The 25456-nt window shown below is 44.4% G+C and overlaps 1 long non-coding RNA gene across 1 annotated transcript; it reads right to left on the reverse strand.

Moving 5' to 3' along the window:
• Positions 1-527: 527 nt before the first annotated feature.
• On the reverse strand, positions 528-24889 carry LOC141277778 (uncharacterized). The gene is made up of 3 exons (XR_012329598.1): positions 24801-24889; positions 11609-11694; positions 528-615 (listed from the first exon to the last, which is right to left on the reverse strand). It is a non-coding gene; the product is annotated as an uncharacterized lncRNA (long non-coding RNA).
• Between the last annotated feature and the right edge of the window lie 567 nt (positions 24890-25456).

The raw sequence follows: 25456 nt of genomic DNA on the forward strand, positions 1-25456 counted from the left end.
AAACCGATTTCAGGAGGTAGACTGGAATTGCATTGAAAGCATAGGAAAAGAGGCAGAACGTCCACAATGATGCACTTGGCCAAAAAGGGCGTATGCGTTTTTTCCTGAATATATTCAGGAAAAAACGCATACGCCCTTTTTGGCCAACCAAGCAAGCTTGCAAAGGAAATCTGCACTACAATGAAGTCTCACTTCCCCCCGGTCAAAAGGGCCATCTGAAAAAAGTGTAAAATCCAGAAAGGCAGGACAGGCCATGGAGAACTGGGAGCCTTGTTATGCTGATGGGCGGGATGTAAATTGCCAACAGACCACTCGGGAGAAGTGTATGGTGTTTCCTGAAACATCTAAAAAACAAAGCAACAGAGCCTAGGGCACTTCCACTTATGGTCCTATAGCTTAGGGAAATTAAAATCAAAAAGACACAGCCACCCCAAAGTTTGGAACGGCCTCTGTTTACAAGAACCTCGTTTACAGTACAAGTTCAACATCGCAGAAAGTGAAAAATGGATAAAGAAGTTGTGGTATTTACTTACAAAGCAATATCACTCAGCAATGAAATCTGTGTCATCAGGCCCTTAGCAGCACAATGAGTGGATTCAGGTATGATGATTCTAACTGAAATAAGTCACACAGAAAAAGAAACATCATAAGATATCAGTAATACACGGAATGTAAACTTGGCTACACAGGAACTGAATTACAGAACAGAACAGGGTCTCAAATTTAGAAAACCAACTTATGCTTGCTTAAGGGTAAAGGTGAGTTGGGGTGCTGCATAAAACCAGAGATTGAAATGAGCACAGATAAAGTTCCTTAAGCCAAATATGGAATAGACAAGAGCTACTCCTTGCTCAACGAAATGGACTCAACACCGCATATTAAACGCCTAAGAATGTACCTGACTAGTAAGTATCTTAAAACCTATGGATTGCTATGTCTCCGAAAGAGAATCAAGCATGTGTACAGGGGCATAAACGCAGCAGTGATAGGATTGGAGAGGTTCGGTGAGCAAATGAAGACCCTTTGAAGTCATATTGCATGGTACCCATTCCACGGGTTTCAACTACCCAGGTTTAAGGTATTCTTCCTTCAGCTAAAACATGCATGTGGAACCCTAGAGTATGATCAACCATGTGATCGGGAGACGTGTTCAAATATGTCTCAGTTTTCATACCCTGGTACTCGGGTGCAACATTCCAGACGCTTTACTAACACTCTCCCCACTTGGAGAGTCAGTCCCTTTAACCTCCTGTTTGGCCCAGTTTGCAATTTCTGCGGAAGATGAACAGGAATAGCGAGAACCAATGAGAGACTAGCTGGAGGTGTCTGGACGGGCAAATTTAACTCTCATTTCCCACCAGGAAGAGGAATTAACCAAAGGCTCAGCGTGCCGTGCCGGAACCAGATTAGGGCCTGAAGCCATCCTGCGGTGTTGCGGCCAGCTCACAAGAAAGCGAGTTGAAGAAAGGAGCTCAGGGGCACTGTAATTCACAAACCTGCAGAGTTATAAATGACAGCTATCGTCCAAAAATAGACTGAAGTAAGGCTGCCAAGAGGACTTGAAAGCGGGGCAGAATTGCAGGAAACCGATTTCAGGAGGTAGACTGGAATTGCATTGAAAGCATAGGAAAAGAGGCAGAACGTCCACAATGATGCACTTGGCCAAAAAGGGCGTATGCGTTTTTTCCTGAATATATTCAGGAAAAAACGCATACGCCCTTTTTGGCCAACCAAGCAAGCTTGCAAAGGAAATCTGCACTACAATGAAGTCTCACTTCCCCCCGGTCAAAAGGGCCATCTGAAAAAAGTGTAAAATCCAGAAAGGCAGGACAGGCCATGGAGAACTGGGAGCCTTGTTATGCTGATGGGCGGGATGTAAATTGCCAACAGACACTCGGGAGAAGTGTATGGTGTTTCCTGAAACATCTAAAAAACAAAGCAACAGAGCCTAGGGCACTTCCACTTATGGTCCTATAGCTTAGGGAAATTAAAATCAAAAAGACACAGCCACCCCAAAGTTTGGGACGGCCTCTGTTTACAAGAACCTCGTTTACAGTACAAGTTCAACATCGCAGAAAGTGAAAAATGGATAAAGAAGTTGTGGTACTTACTTACAAATGCAATATCACTCAGCAATGAAATCTATGTCATCAGGCCCTTAGCAGCACAATGAGTGGATTCAGGTATGATGATTCTAACTGAAATAAGTCACACAGAAAAAGAAACATCATAAGATATCAGTAATACACGGAATGTAAACTTGGCTACACAGGAACTGAATTACAGAACAGAACAGGGTCTCAAATTTAGAAAACCAACTTATGCTTGCTTAAGGGGAAAGGTGAGTTGGGGTGCTGCATAAAACCAGAGATTGAAATGAGCACAGATAAAGTTCCTTAAGCCAAATATGGAATAGACAAGAGCTACTCCTTGCTCAACGAAATGGACTCAACACCGCATATTAAACGCCTAAGAATGTACCTGACTAGTAAGTATCTTAAAACCTATGGATTGCTATGTCTCCGAAAGAGAATCAAGCATGTGTACAGGGGCATAAACGCAGCAGTGATAGGATTGGAGAGGTTCGGTGAGCAAATGAAGACCCTTTGAAGTCATATTGCATGGTACCCATTCCACGGGTTTCAACTACCCAGGTTTAAGGTATTCTTCCTTCAGCTAAAACATGCATGTGGAACCCAGAGTATGATCAACCATGTGAATCGGGAGACGTGTTCAAATATGTCTCAGTTTTCCTCCCCTGGTACTCGGGTGCAACATTCCAGACGCTTTACTAACACTCTCCCCACTTGGAGAGTCAGTCCCTTTAACCTCCTGTTTGGCCCAGTTTGCAATTTCTGCGGAAGATGAACAGGAATAGCGAGAACCAATGAGAGGACTAGCTGGAGGTGTCTGGACGGGCAAATTTAACTCTCATTTCCCACCAGGAAGAGGAATTAACCAAAGGCTCAGCGTGCCGTGCCGGAACCAGATTAGGGCCTGAAGCCATCCTGCGGTGTTGCGGCCAGGTCACAAGAAAGCGAGTTGAAGAAAGGAGCTCAGGGGCACTGTAATTCACAAACCTGCAGAGTTATAAATGACAGCTATCGTCCAAAAATATACTGAAGTAAGGCTGCCAAGAGGACTTGAAAGCGGGGCAGAATTGCAGGAAACCGATTTCAGGAGGTAGACTGGAATTGCATTGAAAGCATAGGAAAAGAGGCAGAACGTCCACAATGATGCACTTGGCCAAAAAGGGCGTATGCGTTTTTTCCTGAATATATTCAGGAAAAAACGCATACGCCCTTTTTGGCCAACCAAGCAAGCTTGCAAAGGAAATCTGCACTACAATGAAGTCTCACTTCCCCCCGGTCAAAAGGGCCATCTGAAAAAAGTGTAAAATCCAGAAAGGCAGGACAGGCCATGGAGAACTGGGAGCCTTGTTATGCTGATGGGCGGGATGTAAACTGCCAACAGACACTCGGGAGAAGTGTATGGTGTTTCCTGAAACATCTAAAAAACAAAGCAACAGAGCCTAGGGCACTTCCACTTATGGTCCTATAGCTTAGGGAAATTAAAATCAAAAAGACACAGCCACCCCAAAGTTTGGAACGGCCTCTGTTTACAAGAACCTCGTTTACAGTACAAGTTCAACATCGCAGAAAGTGAAAAATGGATAAAGAAGTTGTGGTATTTACTTACAAAGCAATATCACTCAGCAATGAAATCTATGTCATCAGGCCCTTAGCAGCACAATGAGTGGATTCAGGTATGATGATTCTAACTGAAATAAGTCACACAGAAAAAGAAACATCATAAGATATCAGTAATACACGGAATGTAAACTTGGCTACACAGGAACTGAATTACAGAACAGAACAGGGTCTCAAATTTAGAAAACCAACTTATGCTTGCTTAAGGGGAAAGGTGAGTTGGGGTGCTGCATAAAACCAGAGATTGAAATGAGCACAGATAAAGTTCCTTAAGCCAAATATGGAATAGACAAGAGCTACTCCTTGCTCAACGAAATGGACTCAACACCGCATATTAAACGCCTAAGAATGTACCTGACTAGTAAGTATCTTAAAACCTATGGATTGCTATGTCTCCGAAAGAGAATCAAGCATGTGTACAGGGGCATAAACGCAGCAGTGATAGGATTGGAGAGGTTCGGTGAGCAAATGAAGACCCTTTGAAGTCATATTGCATGGTACCCATTCCACGGGTCTTCAACTACTCCAGGTTTAAGGTATTCTTCCTTCAGCTAAAACATGCATGTGGAACCCAGAGTATGATCAACCATGTGATCGGGAGACGTGTTCAAATATGTCTCAGTTTTCCTCCCCTGGTACTCGGGTGCAACATTCCAGACGCTTTACTAACACTCTCCCCACTTGGAGAGTCAGTCGCCTTTAACCTCCTGTTTGGCCCAGTTTGCAATTTCTGCGGAAGATGAACAGGAATAGCGAGAACCAATGAGAGACTAGCTGGAGGTGTCTGGACGGGCAAATTTAACTCTCATTTCCCACCAGGAAGAGGAATTAACCAAAGGCTCAGCGTGCCGTGCCGGAACCAGATTAGGGCCTGAAGCCATCCTGCGGTGTTGCGGCCAGCTCACAAGAAAGCGAGTTGAAGAAAGGAGCTCAGGGGCACTGTAATTCACAAACCTGCAGAGTTATAAATGACAGCTATCGTCCAAAAATAGACTGAAGTAAGGCTGCCAAGAGGACTTGAAAGCGGGGCAGAATTGCAGGAAACCGATTTCAGGAGGTAGACTGGAATTGCATTGAAAGCATAGGAAAAGAGGCAGAACGTCCACAATGATGCACTTGGCCAAAAAGGGCGTATGCGTTTTTTCCTGAATATATTCAGGAAAAAACGCATACGCCCTTTTTGGCCAACCAAGCAAGCTTGCAAAGGAAATCTGCACTACAATGAAGTCTCACTTCCCCCCGGTCAAAAGGGCCATCTGAAAAAAGTGTAAAATCCAGAAAGGCAGGACAGGCCATGGAGAACTGGGAGCCTTGTTATGCTGATGGGCGGGATGTAAATTGCCAACAGACACTCGGGAGAAGTGTATGGTGTTTCCTGAAACATCTAAAAAACAAAGCAACAGAGCCTAGGGCACTTCCACTTATGGTCCTATAGCTTAGGGAAATTAAAATCAAAAAGACACAGCCACCCCAAAGTTTGGACGGCCTCTGTTTACAAGAACCTCGTTTACAGTACAAGTTCAACATCGCAGAAAGTGAAAAATGGATAAAGAAGTTGTGGTATTTACTTACAAAGCAATATCACTCAGCAATGAAATCTATGTCATCAGGCCCTTAGCAGCACAATGAGTGGATTCAGGTATGATGATTCTAACTGAAATAAGTCACACAGAAAAAGAAACATCATAAGATATCAGTAATACACGGAATGTAAACTTGGCTACACAGGAACTGAATTACAGAACAGAACAGGGTCTCAAATTTAGAAAACCAACTTATGCTTGCTTAAGGGGAAAGGTGAGTTGGGGTGCTGCATAAAACCAGAGATTGAAATGAGCACAGATAAAGTTCCTTAAGCCAAATATGGAATAGACAAGAGCTACTCCTTGCTCAACGAAATGGACTCAACACCGCATATTAAACGCCTAAGAATGTACCTGACTAGTAAGTATCTTAAAACCTATGGATTGCTATGTCTCCGAAAGAGAATCAAGCATGTGTACAGGGGCATAAACGCAGCAGTGATAGGATTGGAGAGGTTCGGTGAGCAAATGAAGACCCTTTGAAGTCATATTGCATGGTACCCATTCCACGGGTTTCAACTACCCAGGTTTAAGGTATTCTTCCTTCAGCTAAAACATGCATGTGGAACCCTAGAGTATGATCAACCATGTGATCGGGAGACGTGTTCAAATATGTCTCAGTTTTCGTACCCTGGTACTCGGGTGCAACATTCCAGACGCTTTACTAACACTCTCCCCACTTGGAGAGTCAGTCCCTTTAACCTCCTGTTTGGCCCAGTTTGCAATTTCTGCGGAAGATGAACAGGAATAGCGAGAACCAATGAGAGACTAGCTGGAGGTGTCTGGACGGGCAAATTTAACTCTCATTTCCCACCAGGAAGAGGAATTAACCAAAGGCTCAGCGTGCCGTGCCGGAACCAGATTAGGGCCTGAAGCCATCCTGCGGTGTTGCGGCCAGGCTCACAAGAAAGCGAGTTGAAGAAAGGAGCTCAGGGGCACTGTAATTCACAAACCTGCAGAGTTATAAATGACAGCTATCGTCCAAAAATAGACTGAAGTAAGGCTGCCAAGAGGACTTGAAAGCGGGGCAGAATTGCAGGAAACCGATTTCAGGAGGTAGACTGGAATTGCATTGAAAGCATAGGAAAAGAGGCAGAACGTCCACAATGATGCACTTGGCCAAAAAGGGCGTATGCGTTTTTTCCTGAATATATTCAGGAAAAAACGCATACGCCCTTTTTGGCCAACCAAGCAAGCTTGCAAAGGAAATCTGCACTACAATGAAGTCTCACTTCCCCCCGGTCAAAAGGGCCATCTGAAAAAAGTGTAAAATCCAGAAAGGCAGGACAGGCCATGGAGAACTGGGAGCCTTGTTATGCTGATGGGCGGGATGTAAATTGCCAACAGACACTCGGGAGAAGTGTATGGTGTTTCCTGAAACATCTAAAAAACAAAGCAACAGAGCCTAGGGCACTTCCACTTATGGTCCTATAGCTTAGGGAAATTAAAATCAAAAAGACACAGCCACCCCAAAGTTTGGAACGGCCTCTGTTTACAAGAACCTCGTTTACAGTACAAGTTCAACATCGCAGAAAGTGAAAAATGGATAAAGAAGTTGTGGTATTTACTTACAAAGCAATATCACTCAGCAATGAAATCTATGTCATCAGGCCCTTAGCAGCACAATGAGTGGATTCAGGTATGATGATTCTAACTGAAATAAGTCACACAGAAAAAGAAACATCATAAGATATCAGTAATACACGGAATGTAAACTTGGCTACACAGGAACTGAATTACAGAACAGAACAGGGTCTCAAATTTAGAAAACCAACTTATGCTTGCTTAAGGGGAAAGGTGAGTTGGGGTGCTGCATAAAACCAGAGATTGAAATGAGCACAGATAAAGTTCCTTAAGCCAAATATGGAATAGACAAGAGCTACTCCTTGCTCAACGAAATGGACTCAACACCGCATATTAAACGCCTAAGAATGTACCTGACTAGTAAGTATCTTAAAACCTATGGATTGCTATGTCTCCGAAAGAGAATCAAGCATGTGTACAGGGGCATAAACGCAGCAGTGATAGGATTGGAGAGGTTCGGTGAGCAAATGAAGACCCTTTGAAGTCATATTGCATGGTACCCATTCCACGGGTTTCAACTACTCCAGGTTTAAGGTATTCTTCCTTCAGCTAAAACATGCATGTGGAACCCAGAGTATGATCAACCATGTGATCGGGAGACGTGTTCAAATATGTCTCAGTTTTCCTCCCCTGGTACTCGGGTGCAACATTCCAGACGCTTTACTAACACTCTCCCCACTTGGAGAGTCAGTCGCCTTTAACCTCCTGTTTGGCCCAGTTTGCAATTTCTGCGGAAGATGAACAGGAATAGCGAGAACCAATGAGAGGACTAGCTGGAGGTGTCTGGACGGGCAAATTAAACTCTCATTTCCCACCAGGAAGAGGAATTAACCAAAGGCTCAGCGTGCCGTGCCGGAACCAGATTAGGGCCTGAAGCCATCCTGCGGTGTTGCGGCCAGGTCACAAGAAAGCGAGTTGAAGAAAGGAGCTCAGGGGCACTGTAATTCACAAACCTGCAGAGTTATAAATGACAGCTATCGTCCAAAAATAGACTGAAGTAAGGCTGCCAAGAGGACTTGAAAGCGGGGCAGAATTGCAGGAAACCGATTTCAGGAGGTAGACTGGAATTGCATTGAAAGCATAGGAAAAGAGGCAGAACGTCCACAATGATGCACTTGGCCAAAAAGGGCGTATGCGTTTTTTCCTGAATATATTCAGGAAAAAACGCATACGCCCTTTTTGGCCAACCAAGCAAGCTTGCAAAGGAAATCTGCACTACAATGAAGTCTCACTTCCCCCCGGTCAAAAGGGCCATCTGAAAAAAGTGTAAAATCCAGAAAGGCAGGACAGGCCATGGAGAACTGGGAGCCTTGTTATGCTGATGGGCGGGATGTAAATTGCCAACAGACCACTCGGGAGAAGTGTATGGTGTTTCCTGAAACATCTAAAAAACAAAGCAACAGAGCCTAGGGCACTTCCACTTATGGTCCTATAGCTTAGGGAAATTAAAATCAAAAAGACACAGCCACCCCAAAGTTTGGAACGGCCTCTGTTTACAAGAACCTCGTTTACAGTACAAGTTCAACATCGCAGAAAGTGAAAAATGGTTAAAGAAGTTGTGGTATTTACTTACAAAGCAATATCACTCAGCAATGAAATCTATGTCATCAGGCCCTTAGCAGCACAATGAGTGGATTCAGGTATGATGATTCTAACTGAAATAAGTCACACAGAAAAAGAAACATCATAAGATATCAGTAATACACGGAATGTAAACTTGGCTACACAGGAACTGAATTACAGAACAGAACAGGGTCTCAAATTTAGAAAACCAACTTATGCTTGCTTAAGGGTAAAGGTGAGTTGGGGTGCTGCATAAAACCAGAGATTGAAATGAGCACAGATAAAGTTCCTTAAGCCAAATATGGAATAGACAAGAGCTACTCCTTGCTCAACGAAATGGACTCAACACCGCATATTAAACGCCTAAGAATGTACCTGACTAGTAAGTATCTTAAAACCTATGGATTGCTATGTCTCCGAAAGAGAATCAAGCATGTGTACAGGGGCATAAACGCAGCAGTGATAGGATTGGAGAGGTTCGGTGAGCAAATGAAGACCCTTTGAAGTCATATTGCATGGTACCCATTCCACGGGTTTCAACTACCCAGGTTTAAGGTATTCTTCCTTCAGCTAAAACATGCATGTGGAACCTAGAGTATGATCAACCATGTGATCGGGAGACGTGTTCAAATATGTCTCAGTTTTCGTACCCTGGTACTCGGGTGCAACATTCCAGACGCTTTACTAACACTCTCCCGACTTGGAGAGTCAGTCCCTTTAACCTCCTGTTTGGCCCAGTTTGCAATTTCTGCGGAAGATGAACAGGAATAGCGAGAACCAATGAGAGACTAGCTGGAGGTGTCTGGACGGGCAAATTTAACTCTCATTTCCCACCAGGAAGAGGAATTAACCAAAGGCTCAGCGTGCCGTGCCGGAACCAGATTAGGGCCTGAAGCCATCCTGCGGTGTTGCGGCCAGCTCAAAAGAAAGCGAGTTGAAGAAAGGAGCTCAGGGGCACTGTAATTCACAAACCTGCAGAGTTATAAATGACAGCTATCGTCCAAAAATAGACTGAAGTAAGGCTGCCAAGAGGACTTGAAAGCGGGGCAGAATTGCAGGAAACCGATTTCAGGAGGTAGACTGGAATTGCATTGAAAGCATAGGAAAAGAGGCAGAACGTCCACAATGATGCACTTGGCCAAAAAGGGCGTATGCGTTTTTTCCTGAATATATTCAGGAAAAAACGCATACGCCCTTTTTGGCCAACCAAGCAAGCTTGCAAAGGAAATCTGCACTACAATGAAGTCTCACTTCCCCCCGGTCAAAAGGGCCATCTGAAAAAAGTGTAAAATCCAGAAAGGCAGGACAGGCCATGGAGAACTGGGAGCCTTGTTATGCTGATGGGCGGGATGTAAATTGCCAACAGACACTCGGGAGAAGTGTATGGTGTTTCCTGAAACATCTAAAAAACAAAGCAACAGAGCCTAGGGCACTTCCACTTATGGTCCTATAGCTTAGGGAAATTAAAATCAAAAAGACACAGCCACCCCAAAGTTTGGAACGGCTCTGTTTACAAGAACCTCGTTTACAGTACAAGTTCAACATCGCAGAAAGTGAAAAATGGATAAAGAAGTTGTGGTATTTACTTACAAAGCAATATCACTCAGCAATGAAATCTATGTCATCAGGCCCTTAGCAGCACAATGAGTGGATTCAGGTATGATGATTCTAACTGAAATAAGTCACACAGAAAAAGAAACATCATAAGATATCAGTAATACACGGAATGTAAACTTGGCTACACAGGAACTGAATTACAGAACAGAACAGGGTCTCAAATTTAGAAAACCAACTTATGCTTGCTTAAGGGTAAAGGTGAGTTGGGGTGCTGCATAAAACCAGAGATTGAAATGAGCACAGATAAAGTTCCTTAAGCCAAATATGGAATAGACAAGAGCTACTCCTTGCTCAACGAAATGGACTCAACACCGCATATTAAACGCCTAAGAATGTACCTGACTAGTAAGTATCTTAAAACCTATGGATTGCTATGTCTCCGAAAGAGAATCAAGCATGTGTACAGGGGCATAAACGCAGCAGTGATAGGATTGGAGAGGTTCGGTGAGCAAATGAAGACCCTTTGAAGTCATATTGCATGGTACCCATTCCACGGGTTTCAACTACCCAGGTTTAAGGTATTCTTCCTTCAGCTAAAACATGCATGTGGAACCCAGAGTATGATCAACCATGTGATCGGGAGACGTGTTCAAATATGTCTCAGTTTTCGTCCCCTGGTACTCGGGTGCAACATTCCAGACGCTTTACTAACACTCTCCCCACTTGGAGAGTCAGTCGCCTTTAACCTCCTGTTTGGCCCAGTTTGCAATTTCTGCGGAAGATGAACAGGAATAGCGAGAACCAATGAGAGACTAGCTGGAGGTGTCTGGACGGGCAAATTTAACTCTCATTTCCCACCAGGAAGAGGAATTAACCAAAGGCTCAGCGTGCCGTGCCGGAACCAGATTAGGGCCTGAAGCCATCCTGCGGTGTTGCGGCCAGGCTCACAAGAAAGCGAGTTGAAGAAAGGAGCTCAGGGGCACTGTAATTCACAAACCTGCAGAGTTATAAATGACAGCTATCGTCCAAAAATAGACTGAAGTAAGGCTGCCAAGAGGACTTGAAAGCGGGGCAGAATTGCAGGAAACCGATTTCAGGAGGTAGACTGGAATTGCATTGAAAGCATAGGAAAAGAGGCAGAACGTCCACAATGATGCACTTGGCCAAAAAGGGCGTATGCGTTTTTTCCTGAATATATTCAGGAAAAAACGCATACGCCCTTTTTGGCCAACCAAGCAAGCTTGCAAAGGAAATCTGCACTACAATGAAGTCTCACTTCCCCCCGGTCAAAAGGGCCATCTGAAAAAAGTGTAAAATCCAGAAAGGCAGGACAGGCCATGGAGAACTGGGAGCCTTGTTATGCTGATGGGCGGGATGTAAATTGCCAACAGACACTCGGGAGAAGTGTATGGTGTTTCCTGAAACATCTAAAAAACAAAGCAACAGAGCCTAGGGCACTTCCACTTATGGTCCTATAGCTTAGGGAAATTAAAATCAAAAAGACACAGCCACCCCAAAGTTTGGGACGCCTCTGTTTACAAGAACCTCGTTTACCGTACAAGTTCAATATCACAGAAAGTGAAAAATGGATAAAGAAGTTGTGGTACTTACGTACAATGCAGTATCACTCAGCAATGAAATCTATGTCATCAGGCCCGTAGCAGCATAATGAGTGGATTCAGGTACGATGATTCTAACTGAAATAAGTCACACAGAAAAAGAAACATCATAAGATATCACTAATACACGGAATGTAAACTTGGCTACACAGGAACTGAATTCCAAAACAGAACAGGGTCTCAAATTTAGAAAACCAACTTATGCTTGCTTAAGGGGAAAGGTGAGTTGGGGTGCTGCATAAAACCAGAGATTGAAATGAGCACAGATAAAGTTCCTTAAGCCAAATATGGAATAGACAAGAGCTACTCCTTGCTCAACGAAATGGACTCAACACCCCATATTAAACGCCTAAGAATGTACCTGACTAGTAAGTATCTTAAAACCTATGGATTGCTATGTCTCCGAAAGAGAATCAAGAGTGTGTACAGGGGCATAAACGCAGCAGTGATAGGATTGGAGAGGTTCGGTGAGCAAATGAAGACCCTTTGAAGTCATATTGCATGGTACCCATTCCACGGGTCTCAACTCTCCAGGTTTAAGGTATTCTTCCTTCAGCTAAAACATGCATGTGGAACCCAGAGTATGATCAACCGTGTGATCGGGAGACGTGTTCAAATATGTCTCAGTTTTCCTCCCCTGGTACTCGGGTGCAACATTCCAGACGCTTTACTAACACTCTCCCGACTTGGAGAGTCAGTGCCTTTAACCTCCTGTTTGGCCCAGTTTGCAATTTCTGCGGAAGATGAACAGGAATAGGGAGAACCAATGAGAGACTAGCTGGAGGTGTCTGGACGGGCAAATTTAACTCTCATTTCCCACCAGGAAGAGGAATTAACCAAAGGCTCAGCGTGCCGTGCCGGAACCAGATTAGGGCCTGAAGCCATCCTGCGGTGTTGCGGCCAGCTCACAAGAAAGCGAGTTGAAGAAAGGAGCTCAGGGGCATCTGTAATTCACAAACCTGCAGAGTTATAAATGACAGCTATCGTCCAAAAATAGACTGAAGTAAGGCTGCCAAGAGGACTTGAAAGCGGGGCAGAATTGCAGGTAACCGATTTCAGGAGGTAGACTGGAATTGCATTGAAAGCATAGGAAAAGAGGCAGAACGTCCACAATGATGCACTTGGCCAAAAAGGGCGTATGCGTTTTTTCCTGAATATATTCAGGAAAAAACGCATACGCCCTTTTTGGCCAACCAAGCAAGCTTGCAAAGGAAATCTGCACTACAATGAAGTCTCACTTCCCCCCGGTCAAAAGGGCCATCATGAATAAAGTGTAAAATCCAGAAAGGCAGGACAGGCCATGGAGAACTGGGAGCCTTGTTATGCTGATGGGCGGGATGTAAATTGCCAACAGACACTCGGGAGAAGTGTATGGTGTTTCCTGAAACATCTAAAAAACAAAGCAACAGAGCCTAGGGCACTTCCACTTATGGTCCTATAGCTTAGGGAAATTAATATCAAAAAGACACAGCAACCCCAAAATTTGGGACGGCTCTTTTTACAGGAATCTCTTCTACGGCACAAGTTAAATATCCCAGAGAGCAAATAATGGATAAAGAAGTTGCGGTACTTATGTACAACAGAATACCACTCAGCAATGAAATCTATGTCACCAGGCCCGTACCAGCATAATGAGTGGATTGAGGCACGATGATTCTAAGTGAAATAAGTCACACAGAAAAAGAAACATCATAAGGTATCACTAATACACGGAATGTGAACTTGGCTACACATGAACTGAATTACAAAACAGAACAGGGTCTCAAGTTTAGAAAACCAACTTATGCCTGCTTAAGGGGGAAGGTGAGTTGGGGTGCTGCATAAAAGCAGAGTTTGAAATTAGCACAGATACCGTTCCATAAGCCAAATATGTAATAGACAAGAGCTACCCCTTGCTCAACGAAATGGATTCAACAATGAGGTATCACCTCACACCTGGTAGAATAGGCATCATTGAAAATCTACAAACAAAAAATGCTGGAAAGGGTGTGGAGAAAAGGAACCCTCTCCCACTATTGTTGGGAATATAAATTGATACAGTCATTATGGAGAACAATATGGAATTTCTTAAGAAACTAACAATAGAATTACCATATGATACAGCAATCCCTGTACTGGACATATACCCAGACAAAACCATAAATCAAAAAGAGTCATTCACCGCAATGTTCATTGCATCACTATTTACAATATCGAGGTAATGGAAGCAACCTAAATGCCCACAGACAGACGAATGCATAAAGCTGTGGTACATATATAAAATGGAATATTACTAAGCCATGAAAAGGAATGAAATTGGGTCATTTGTAGAGACGTCGATGGATCTAGAGACTGTCATACAGAGTGAAGTAAGTCAGAAAGAGAAAAACAAATCTTGTATATTCATGCATATATGTGGAACCTAGAAAAACTGTACAGATTAACCATTTTGCAAGGCATAAATAGAGCAACAGATGTAGACAACAAACGTATGGACAACAAGGGGGGAAAGCTGTTGGGGGGGTGGTGGTGGGAGGAGTTGAGAGACTGGGATTGGCATGTATACATTTATATGTATAAAATAGATAACCAATAAGAACCTGCTGTATAAAAATATAAAATAAAATTCAAAATTAAAAAGAAATAAAATTTAAAAAATAAAACAGAAAAAACAATTATTCCCTGCACATACATGTATTTATATGAATAAATTATTTCCATGCTTATATCTGTAAATACAAAAAAGAGGAATAAAATCTACCTTGAACCAAAAACGAAAAAGAGAAAAAAAACACAGAACCCACCAGTTACACAGAGGAAAACCGTATCAGGGCACTTGCTCCAGTTGTAAACAATTCTGAAGTTGGTCAGTGGTGGGGAATCGTCTCCCATTCAGCCAGCAGCCCCCACGCAACAAGCGTCCTCATTGCAAAGCTGGGGCACCGTGCCGAGGCATCTGTGAGTAAACGTGAGCTGAGCCCCAGGCCAGTTGCTGCTGAACTATTCCCACCCGTCCCAGGTAAAACACCTGAATATATACAAGGACTTGAAAGCCTAGAGGAAGGGCCATAGAGCCACACGAGTGACAGCATGCTGGCCGACTTGGTGCCTGCAGGCCAGCCAGGATGGTCCTGGCCCTGGGTGCTCTTCTGGAAGATTTCCATTTCCCTGCCTGAGATACCCGTCCTGTCCCTGCCCCCACTGCTTTTTTCCTTCCTCACCTCTGCCCAGGGAGAAATTCCAGCAGCAGGTATGGGTGACACATCCTCTTCTTTAGCAGGTGGCAGCCTGGCAACTGCTGCAGAAAGTCCAGCAGAGCCCCACTCACACTGGGCCACCCACAAAGCCGTGGCCTCTCACTCCCTCCCACCAGCCCAGCCCCGAGACTGCTGACAGGGCAGAGAAAATGGCGTCAGGCACGGCTGCAGGGGCTCTTGCTGCCTGGAGTGGTATTTATATTGATCTCAACCCAGGCACACCTGGGGAGGGCTGGCCGGCACGGTAAGGCTGCCCAGGTCAGCCAATCATCACCCCTCAGGGGCTCACAGTTGCAGAAAATGGAACTTGCTGAACCGGCCAGGTCCAAGGAACAGGTGTGGGCTCCTGAGAGTCAGGATAGACAAGGGGCTGCAGCTTTGGCTTGTTTTCTAATCATTTTATCTGGCCCATGAGTGGGAGACAACTTCAAGAAAACCCTCTCCTAATGAGAGGAACCCAGGAGTCAGGGAGAGGAGGGGTGGGTGGTGGTTGGAGACAGAGGCCTGGTGCCCCGGGTGCAGTGGAAGTCTCTGGAAGACCAGGTGGAGGGAGGCCTCACGGAGTGATGCCCAGGGTCACAGACCTGTCGCAGCTGCTGTTTGTTAGTTCAAGTCCTGCTCTGAGGTGCTCTGTGTCAGCTCTGAGCGACAGGTGAGCTGGGGGTGCTCTGCAATGAGGGCTATGGGCACGGTTCCTGTGTGCCCAGCCCTGCCACGGTACCTGCAAGGGTAGCTCTGTATCCTGGGAGGGGCCTGACCACGAGAGCCCCGTGGGCTGGGGTGGGGGTGGGGTACCTGCCCAGGTGAGCTCCATATTCTGGGATTGGTCTGACCACGAGAGCCCCATGGGCTGCTGGGGACCTGGTAAAGGATGTCAGGACAGTCAGTGAAGCCACCGAGGATATACCTCCAGTTGCTCCTAATTCCTACACCCTGCTGGTCATTCTACCAACCACCAGGACATGGTATTCTGTATTAGTCTTCAATGATGCCTTCTTTTGTATTCCATTAGTCCCAGAGTCACAAGAAATTTTGGCTTGTGAGTGGCAGGACTCAACATACAACTAAAACAATACTTCCGGGCCGTCTGGCCCCAAGGGTGCAAAAATTCCCACACCATCTTTGGGGAAAGCTTAGCTAAAGACCTAAAAGTTCTACCTCTGGAAAAGGAAACCCTCCTTCAATATGCAGACGACATTCTGATCACCAGCCCTACTAAGGAGGCCTCTGAACTACCAAGCCAATAAAGGATAGAAGTTGTCCAAGAAAAAGCTCAAATATCACAGACTGCGGTGACCTGCCTGGGCTTCATTCTCACAGAAGGTCAGAGAAGCCCATCCCAGGAAAGGGAAGAAACCATTTTCAGCCTTACCCCTTTCTAAAACTAGAAGACAGCTTAGGGGTTCCTGGGGAGGCCAGGGTTTGCTGCTTCTGGATCCCTAACTACAGTCTACTAGCTGGGCCTCTATATGAAACACTGAAAGGAAAAGATGATGATCCTTTTGAATAGAATCCAGAAGTGGCCTTTCAAGAATGGAAAGAGCAGTCAATTCAGACCCTTGCCCTGGAACTCCCTAATTTAGCTAAACCCTTTGACCTTTACATTCCCGGTGAAAGGTGAATCGCCATTGGAGAATTAGTGCAAAAACTGGGACCACTTGAAATGGAACAATGCAAGAATGCCATCCAGGTAGGATAAACTACGGTCACTAAGGGGCTTGGCCCACTGCCACATCTGGCCAAGATACTGGCGGTATCTAAAAACCTGGAAATCAGCAGCCCAAAAGGCCACCTCCCTCCTAAGGGAAAAGGACCCCACGTGGTGATCCTAACCACCAACCATGCCCTGAAGTTGCAGGGTTCGCTCCGTGGGCACACCGACCTCGAGTGAGGAGGCCCTCCAACTCCAACATCCAGAGAGATAACCGGGGGCAACAGGGCACCATGACGACTCGTGTGAACATCACTTGACCTGGAGTTTCTCTCATAAAACAACAAGAGTGTGTCCCAAAAGAGTAGACTACTGCTTGCAGGACTTACTGCACCCAGAGGGGAGCTAATAATCTTGGCGGGGGAACAGTATACCACACTGTCACCATAGAAAAGCCTACAGACACCGTGATGATGGTGGCCAATAAGACCGGCTGGACTCCTGTTTACTTCAAAAGGCTGTTGACTCAGTAGCCATCATGGTCCTTGATCACCACTGACCCTGGACTGTCTGGGAGTTGAGCGGGCAGGGCTCTGACACCTGGTGCTGTTTGTACGTTAATTCAGGGGCCTAATTGAAGAAAGCGCAGACTACTGGTCAGAGCATCTAGGCTGGCAGAGACGGTCAGCCTAAGGTGGCCGAACAAATGTGGGGCGGGGTGAAACCGGCCCCCACAGCGTCTCTGCACATCTCTTTCCTGGACCCTTAAAGGTCATTAGAATCTATAACACTTCCAATGCTGGTGCTCAGGTGGACGAGCAGGGAGGCAGGGGTCCTGGGGACAATCAACGTCACCGGGAGGCTGCTGGGGAGAAGCTCTGACACTCACCCCAGGGTATGAGGGCTCCCAACTCAGCACTCAGCAGTTACAGAAGAAGGGTCTGCACCCTCAGCACTCCAAGAATGAGGAACGGGACAAAAGGCAGAGGAGGGGTTTGTCCCCAGCAAAGCCCATTAAAAATCCCTGGGAGATAAAAATAGAATCTGGGCAATAAAGTCAAGTCTAACCTTTTTTATCCTTTGTGCTTTGTCTAATTTCACGTGCTCCTAGGGTCCCGCATGCAGAGGTTCCACACCCGGCACTTCAGACCAGATTTCCTAGTGCAGAATGGCTGGGTCGACACCTCAGCTCCTGGGGCCCAGTGCAGACTCCACGATATAGAGCCTGAGCTACAGCCAACCCGGCCCTCGAGAGCTCCGCCGCCTCCCTCCCTCCCACTGACTCTGACAGGATCTCTACACAGCAGCCCAGCCCACAGCCCACGGGGTAGTGCATGCTCTCACCTCTCCATCCTCTGATCAAAATATAAAGTTTCCTTTGCTTGTGAACCAAACTCAGTCTCGATCTGTTGGCCCCAATGACACTGGGCAGGGGGACACTTGTTGGGGTCCACTCTGGAGGATCAGTAACAGAAATTGAGACTATTGTAACCTCAATGAACAGATGTGTGAGCCAAACTGTAGTTAACATAGAACAGTGTATAAGGCTCGGGTAAAATAAGATGTTTTTAACACTTCCATTTGATATTTCCATCACTTTTTATAAGCAAGTTCAGTGAAAAGGTTTGTCTTATTTGTCAGGTCAATATTAGAGAAACGAAGTGATTTCTTTCCAAGGATGTACATCTAATAATCTTGGTTAAACCTTCAATCTTGTTTTAAATGCTTTTCCATTGAAAATGATACCTCTCTTTCAGCTCCCCCATTTCTGAGAAGTATAAAATCTTATAATTTATTATTACCAAAGGGGAAAGGTGGGAGGAGGGATAAATTAACAGTTTGGAATGAACACATACACACTGCTATGTATAAAATAGATCATCAACAAGGAACTACTGTATAGCACAGGGAACTACACTCAACATTTTGCAATAACCTATAAGGGGAAATAATCTGAAAAAGAATAGATATTTTTATTGACATCATCTATCAATGACAGTTAAAGTGTAGCCTAAGGGAAGCTGGTGGTGAGTGCTTCTGACCCTGAAGACTTCAATCATCTAAAGTTTGGACTCTGCCTACTTCCCAAGGCCCTTAATGAACATATGTGTAGCCGTAGTTTAAAAACTTCCCCAGTTTGGGTTTCGGGGAGACACTGATTTTGAAAAAGCCCTGGTGTTCTCCTTACATGAATGGGACTCTTCCTACTGCTAAAACAGGTCTGTCACACCCAGAGGATGGTATACCGTCTGATCGGGAAGAGTTTGGAAAAGGCATCTCATCTCCTCATCTCCTGGTGCTCGGGTTCACCCCTCCAGCGTCTTTACTAACAGTCTCCCCACTTGGAGATGTCAGCACTGTCAACATCCTGTTGCGTACAGTTTGGAATTTGTCCAGAGGATGAAGCGGAAGGATGAGGAACAATGAGAGACAAGTCCTAGGTGTTCAGACAGGCACATGTCACTCTAATTTCCAATCAGGAAGACGAATTGACCAAAGGCTAGGGTTGCCCATGGAAACAGTATAGGGCTTGAGGAAATCCCGCTGCTTTGTGGCCAGTTCCCATAAACACGAGTTGAACAATGGAACTCAGGGGCAGTAAAATTCACAAAACTGCAGAGTTGAAAATATCCATCACTGAAAAATGTCTTGAGGAAAGTCAGAGAAAAGGACTTGTAAGCAAGGGAGAATGGCAGGAAAGGGATTTGAGGAGGTAGAAAGGACTCGCCATTAAGCACAAGAAAAGGAGCTGAACATTGCCAACATTGCAGTTGGCCAAAAAGGGTGTATGCGTTCTTTTCTGTATATATTCAAGAAAAGGGCATACACTTTTTTAGCCAACCAAACAGGTGGGCACTGGAAGTCAATACTACAAAAGATATCACTTCGCATCAGTCAGAAGAGCCATCCTCATAAAGCGTAAACAACAGAAATGCAGGACAGGGCAACGAGAAGAGGGAGCCCTGTGAGACTTATAGTGGAAATGTATATTGCCAACGGCCATTCTGGAGAAGTGTATTGTGTTTACTAAAGCATCTAAAAAATGAGCTACAGAGCATAGGGCACTTGCACTCATGGGCGTATATCTTGGGAAAAACAAAAATCGAGAGGACACAGGCACCCCAATGTTTACCCCCTCTCTGTTTAAAAGATCCTCGACTAGGATATAACTTAAATGTCTCTGGAGGGAAAAAATGGATAGAGATGTGGTACTTAGGTAGAGTGGAATATTATTCAGCCTGGAAATCAATGAAATATGGCCAGTTGTAACAACTCCGGAGGAGTTACGTATGATCATTCTAAGTGACAGAATTCAAAAAGAAAAAGACACATATCATAAGATATCACTTAAAGGTGGAATCCAAAATGGCTACACATGAAATAAATTACAAAACAAAAACATAGTCAAATATGTAGAAAACACGCATAAGGCTGCTAAACGGGAAAGGTGGGGAGGGGTGAGGCATCATCCAGGAGGTTGAAATTAGCAAAGATACCATTCCAAATACCAAACTGATAATCAACAAGGCCTACACGGTAGCTAAAAGAACTGCACTCAGCACACTCAAGTCACCGGAAAAGAATATATACGACTGGTAAGAATCTGAAAAAGAATTTATTGATGTCTCTCTGTACGTGAATCAAGTGGATGTACAGCAGCAAGAAACAGAGCTTTGAAAATCAGCTGTAACCAATATAGTAATAAATTGAAAAAAATAAACGACAGAGAGACAGAGAAAACCTCTTACAACTTTTCCTCAGGGACGGTGATGCAACATGGATTGAACACATCTAGACCCACAGCAGGATGAGACATAAGGCTGGAAACTGTTTGCGCTAAGAGAAATGTGAGGTTGGGTGAGGAAATGCACACCCTTTAAAGTAATACTACCTGGGACCCATTGAATGGGTCCCAAATCTGCAGGTTCAAGGGATCTTCCTACAGCTAAAACATGCATGGAAAACCCAGAGGACTGTACACCATGTGATCGGGAGATGTGTCTAAAATGCACCTCATTTATCCTCTCCTGGTGCTCCTGTTCACCATTCCAGCCACGCTACTTAGAATCTCCCCACTTGGAGAATCAGCACATTTAAACTTCTGTTTCACACATTTTGCAAATTGTGAGGAGGATGAACGGGAAGAGGGGGAACCAATGAGAGAAGAGTTGTAGGGGTTTGGACGGGCACATATCACTCTAATTTCCCATTAAGAATAAGAATTAAAGAAAGGCTCAGCCTGCCTCGCCGGAGCCAAAATAGGGCCTGAAGCAATCCTGTGGGTTTGAGGCCAGCTCACAAAAGAGCAACTTAAAAAATGGAGCTCAGGGTCACTGCAATTCACAAACCTGCAGAGTTATAAATGAAAACTAACGTCCAAAAATATGTTGAGGTAAGGCAAAGAAGAGGATCTGAATGCAAGACAGAATTGCAAGAAACAGATTTCAAGAGATAGATTGGACTCGTCTTTAACGCACATGAAAAGCGGCAGAATTTCGACAATGATGCAGTTGGCCCAAAAGGGCATATGCGTTTTTTCCTGATTATATCCAGGAAAAAACGCATACGCACTTTATGGGCAACGAAGCAAGCAAGCAATGCAAATGTGCACAACAAAGAAGTCTCACTTCCCACCGGTCAAAAGGGCCATCCTAAAAAATTGTAAAAACCAGAAATGCAGGACAGGCCATGGAGAACAGGGAGCCTTTATACGCTGATGGGCAGTGTGTGAACTGCCGAGAGCCACTCTGGAGAAGTGTATGGTGGTTCCTAAATCATCTAAAAAACAGAGCTACAGAGCATAGGACACTTCCAATCATGGGAGTATATCTAGGGAAGTCTAAAAATCAACAAGACACAAGCACACCACAGTTTAGGGCTACTCTGTTTACAAGAACCTCAACTTCAGTACACCTTAAATATCCCAGGAAAGAGAACAATGGATAAAGAAGATGTGGTACTTATGTACAATGGAATATCTCTTCACCATGAAATCAATGTAATAAGGCTAGTAGAAGGATAAAGAGTGGATTTAGGTCCGATAATACTACTTGAAATAAGTCAAACAGAAAAAGAAACATATCATAAGATATCACTTATAGAGGGAGGGTAAATATGGCTGCACAAGAAATGAATTACAGAACAGAACAGTGTCTCACATTTAGAAAACACACTTATGTCAGCTTAAGGGGAAAGGAGAGGTGGGGTGATGCATAAAACCAGAGTTTGAAATTAGCACAGATACCGTTCAATAAACCAAATAGGTATTAGACAAGATCTACACCTTGCTCAATGAACATGGCCTCAACACACCCTATACACCGCAGAGAAATATATCTGAGGAATAAGAATCTTAAAACCCATGTATTGATATATCTCCATAAGGGAATCAAGTGTGTGCAGAGCGGCACAAACACAGCAGTGAAAAGGAGCTAAACCCCATTATAGAAATAAATTTTAAAAACAAAACGCTGAAACAATGAAAGAGAGAAAAATTCTTACAAAATTCACTCAGGGGCTGTGATGCAACCTGGATTGACCACATATAAACCCACAGCTGGATAAGACATAAGGCTGGACACTTGGGGCTGACAGGATTGGTGAGCTTTGGTGAGCAACTGCCGAAAGTTTAATGCAATACTTCATGCTACTCAGTCCAAGGGTCCCAACACTCCAGGTTGAAGGGAATCTTCCTACAGCTAAACCATGCTTGGGAAACCCAGCGACTGGTATACCATATGATCGGGAAAGGTTTCTAAAACGCACCTCATTTTTCCTCTCCTGGGGCTCCGGATCGACATTCCAGCCGCTTTACTAACAACATCCCCACATGGAGTCAATGCCTTTAAGTTCTGGTATCGCACAGTCTGCAGTTAGTGCAGAGGATGAATGGGAATAGGGGGAACCAGTGAGAAACTAGCTGTAGCGGTTTCAATGGGCACATGTCACTCTAATATCACATCAGTAAGAAGAATTAACCAAAGGCACAGCAAGGTGCCCCAGAAGAAAAATAGGGCTTCAAGGAATCCTGTGGTTATGGGGCAAGACCACAAAAATAAGAGCTAAAAAATGGAGCTAAGGGCCACTGCAATTCAAAAACCTGCAGAGTTATAAAGGCCAACTATTTTTAAAAAATATATTGAGGTAAGGCTATGAAGAGGCATTGAAAGCAAGGCAGAATTGCAGGAAACCGATTTCAGGAGGTAGACTGGAATTGCATTGAAAGCATATGAAGAGAGTCAGAAACTCGACAATGATGCACTTGGCCAAAAAGGGCGTATGCGTTTTTTCCTGAATATATTCAGGAAAAAACGCATACGCCCTTTTTGGCCAACCAAGCAAGCTTGCAAAGGAAATCTGCACTACAATGAAGTCTCACTTCCACCTGGTCAAAAGGGCCATCTGAAAAAAGTGTAAAATCCATAAAGGCACGACAGGCCATGGAGAACTGGGAGCCTTCTTATGCTGATGGGCGGGATGTAAATTGCCAACAGCCACTCTGGAGAAGTGTATGGTGTTTCCTGAAACATCTAAAAAACAAAGCAACAGAGCCTAGGGCACTTCCACTTATGGTCCTATAGCTTAGGGAAATTAAAATCAAAAAGACACAGCCACCCCAAAGTTTGGGACGGCTCTGTTTACAAGAACCTCGTTTACGGTACAAGTTCAATATCGCAGAAAGTGAAAAATGGATAAAGAACTTGTGGTACTTACGTACAATGCAATATCACTCAGCAATGAAATCTATGTCATCAGGCCCGTAGCAGCATAATGAGTGGATTCAGGTATGATGATTCTAACTGAAATAAGTCACACAGAAAAGAAACATCATAAGGTATCACTAATACACAGAATGTGAACTTGGCTACACATGAACTGAATTACAAAACAGAACAGTGTCTCAAGTTTAGAAAACCAACTTATGCTTGCTTAAGGGGAAGGTGAGTTGGGGTGCTGCATAAAACCAGAGATTGAAATGAGCACAGATAAAGTTCCTTAAGCCAAATATGGAATAGACAAGAGCTACTCCTTGCTCAACGAAATGGACTCAACACCCCATATTAAACGCCTAAGAATGTACCTGACTAGTAAGTATCTTAAAACCTATGGATTGCTATGTCTCCGAAAGAGAATCAAGCGTGTGTACAGGGGCATAAACGCAGCAGTGATAGGATTGGAGAGGTTCGGTGAGCAAATGAAGACCCTTTGAAGTCATATTGCATGGTACCCATTACACGGGTCTCAACTCTCCAGGTTTAAGGTATTCTTCCTTCAGCTAAAACATGCATGTGGAACCCAGAGTATGATCAACCGTGTGAACGGGAGACGTGTTCAAATATGTCTCAGTTTTCCTCCCCTGGTACTCGGGTGCAACATTCCAGACGCTTTACTAACACTCTCCCCACTTGGAGAGTCAGTCCCTTTAACCTCCTGTTTGGCCCAGTTTGCAATTTCTGCGGAAGATGAACAGGAATAGCGAGAACCAATGAGAGACTAGCTGGAGGTGTCTGGACGGGCAAATTTAACTCTCATTTCCCACCAGGAAGAGGAATTAACCAAAGGCTCAGCGTGCCGTGCCGGAACCAGATTAGGGCCTGAAGCCATCCTGCGGTGTTGCGGCCAGCTCACAAGAAAGCGAGTTGAAGAAAGGAGCTCAGGGGCACTGTAATTCACAAACCTGCAGAGTTATAAATGACAGCTATCGTCCAAAAATAGACTGAAGTAAGGCTGCCAAGAGGACTTGAAAGCGGGGCAGAATTGCAGGAAACCGATTTCAGGAGGTAGACTGGAATTGCATTGAAAGCATAGGAAAAGAGGCAGAACGTCCACAATGATGCACTTGGCCAAAAAGGGCGTATGCGTTTTTTCCTGAATATATTCAGGAAAAAACGCATACGCCCTTTTTGGCCAACCAAGCAAGCTTGCAAAGGAAATCTGCACTACAATGAAGTCTCACTTCCCCCCGGTCAAAAGGGCCATCTGAAAAAAGTGTAAAATCCAGAAAGGCAGGACAGGCCATGGAGAACTGGGAGCCTTGTTATGCTGATGGGCGGGATGTAAATTGCCAACAGACACTCGGGAGAAGTGTATGGTGTTTCCTGAAACATCTAAAAAACAAAGCAACAGAGCCTAGGGCACTTCCACTTATGGTCCTATAGCTTAGGGAAATTAAAATCAAAAAGACACAGCCACCCCAAAGTTTGGGACGGCCTCTGTTTACAAGAACCTCGTTTACAGTACAAGTTCAACATCGCAGAAAGTGAAAAATGGATAAAGAAGTTGTGGTATTTACTTACAAAGCAATATCACTCAGCAATGAAATCTATGTCATCAGGCCCTTAGCAGCACAATGAGTGGATTCAGGTATGATGATTCTAAGTGAAATAAGTCACACAGAAAAAGAAACATCATAAGGTATCACTAATACACGGAATGTGAACTTGGCTACACATGAACTGAATTACAAAACAGAACAGGGTCTCAAGTTTAGAAAACCAACTTATGCCTGCTTAAGGGGGAAGGTGAGTTGGGGTGCTGCATAAAAGCAGAGTTTGAAATTAGCACAGATACCGTTCCATAAGCCAAATATGTAATAGACAAGAGCTACCCCTTGCTCAACGAAATGGATTCAACAATGAGGTATCACCTCACACCTGGTAGAATAGGCATCATTGAAAATCTACAAACAAAAAATGCTGGAAAGGGTGTGGAGAAAAGGAACCCTCTTCCACTATTGTTGGGAATATAAATTGATACAGTCATTATGGAGAACAATATGGAATTTCTTAAGAAACTAACAATAGAATTACCATATGATACAGCAATCCCAGTACTGGACATATACCCAGACAAAACCATAAATCAAAAAGAGTCATTCACCGCAATGTTCATTGCATCACTATTTACAATATCGAGGTAATGGAAGCAACCTAAATGCCCACAGACAGACGAA

This window comes from Tursiops truncatus, unplaced genomic scaffold (assembly GCF_011762595.2).
Source record: "Tursiops truncatus isolate mTurTru1 unplaced genomic scaffold, mTurTru1.mat.Y mat_scaffold_55_arrow_ctg1, whole genome shotgun sequence".
Classification (NCBI taxonomy): Eukaryota; Metazoa; Chordata; class Mammalia; order Artiodactyla; family Delphinidae; genus Tursiops; species Tursiops truncatus.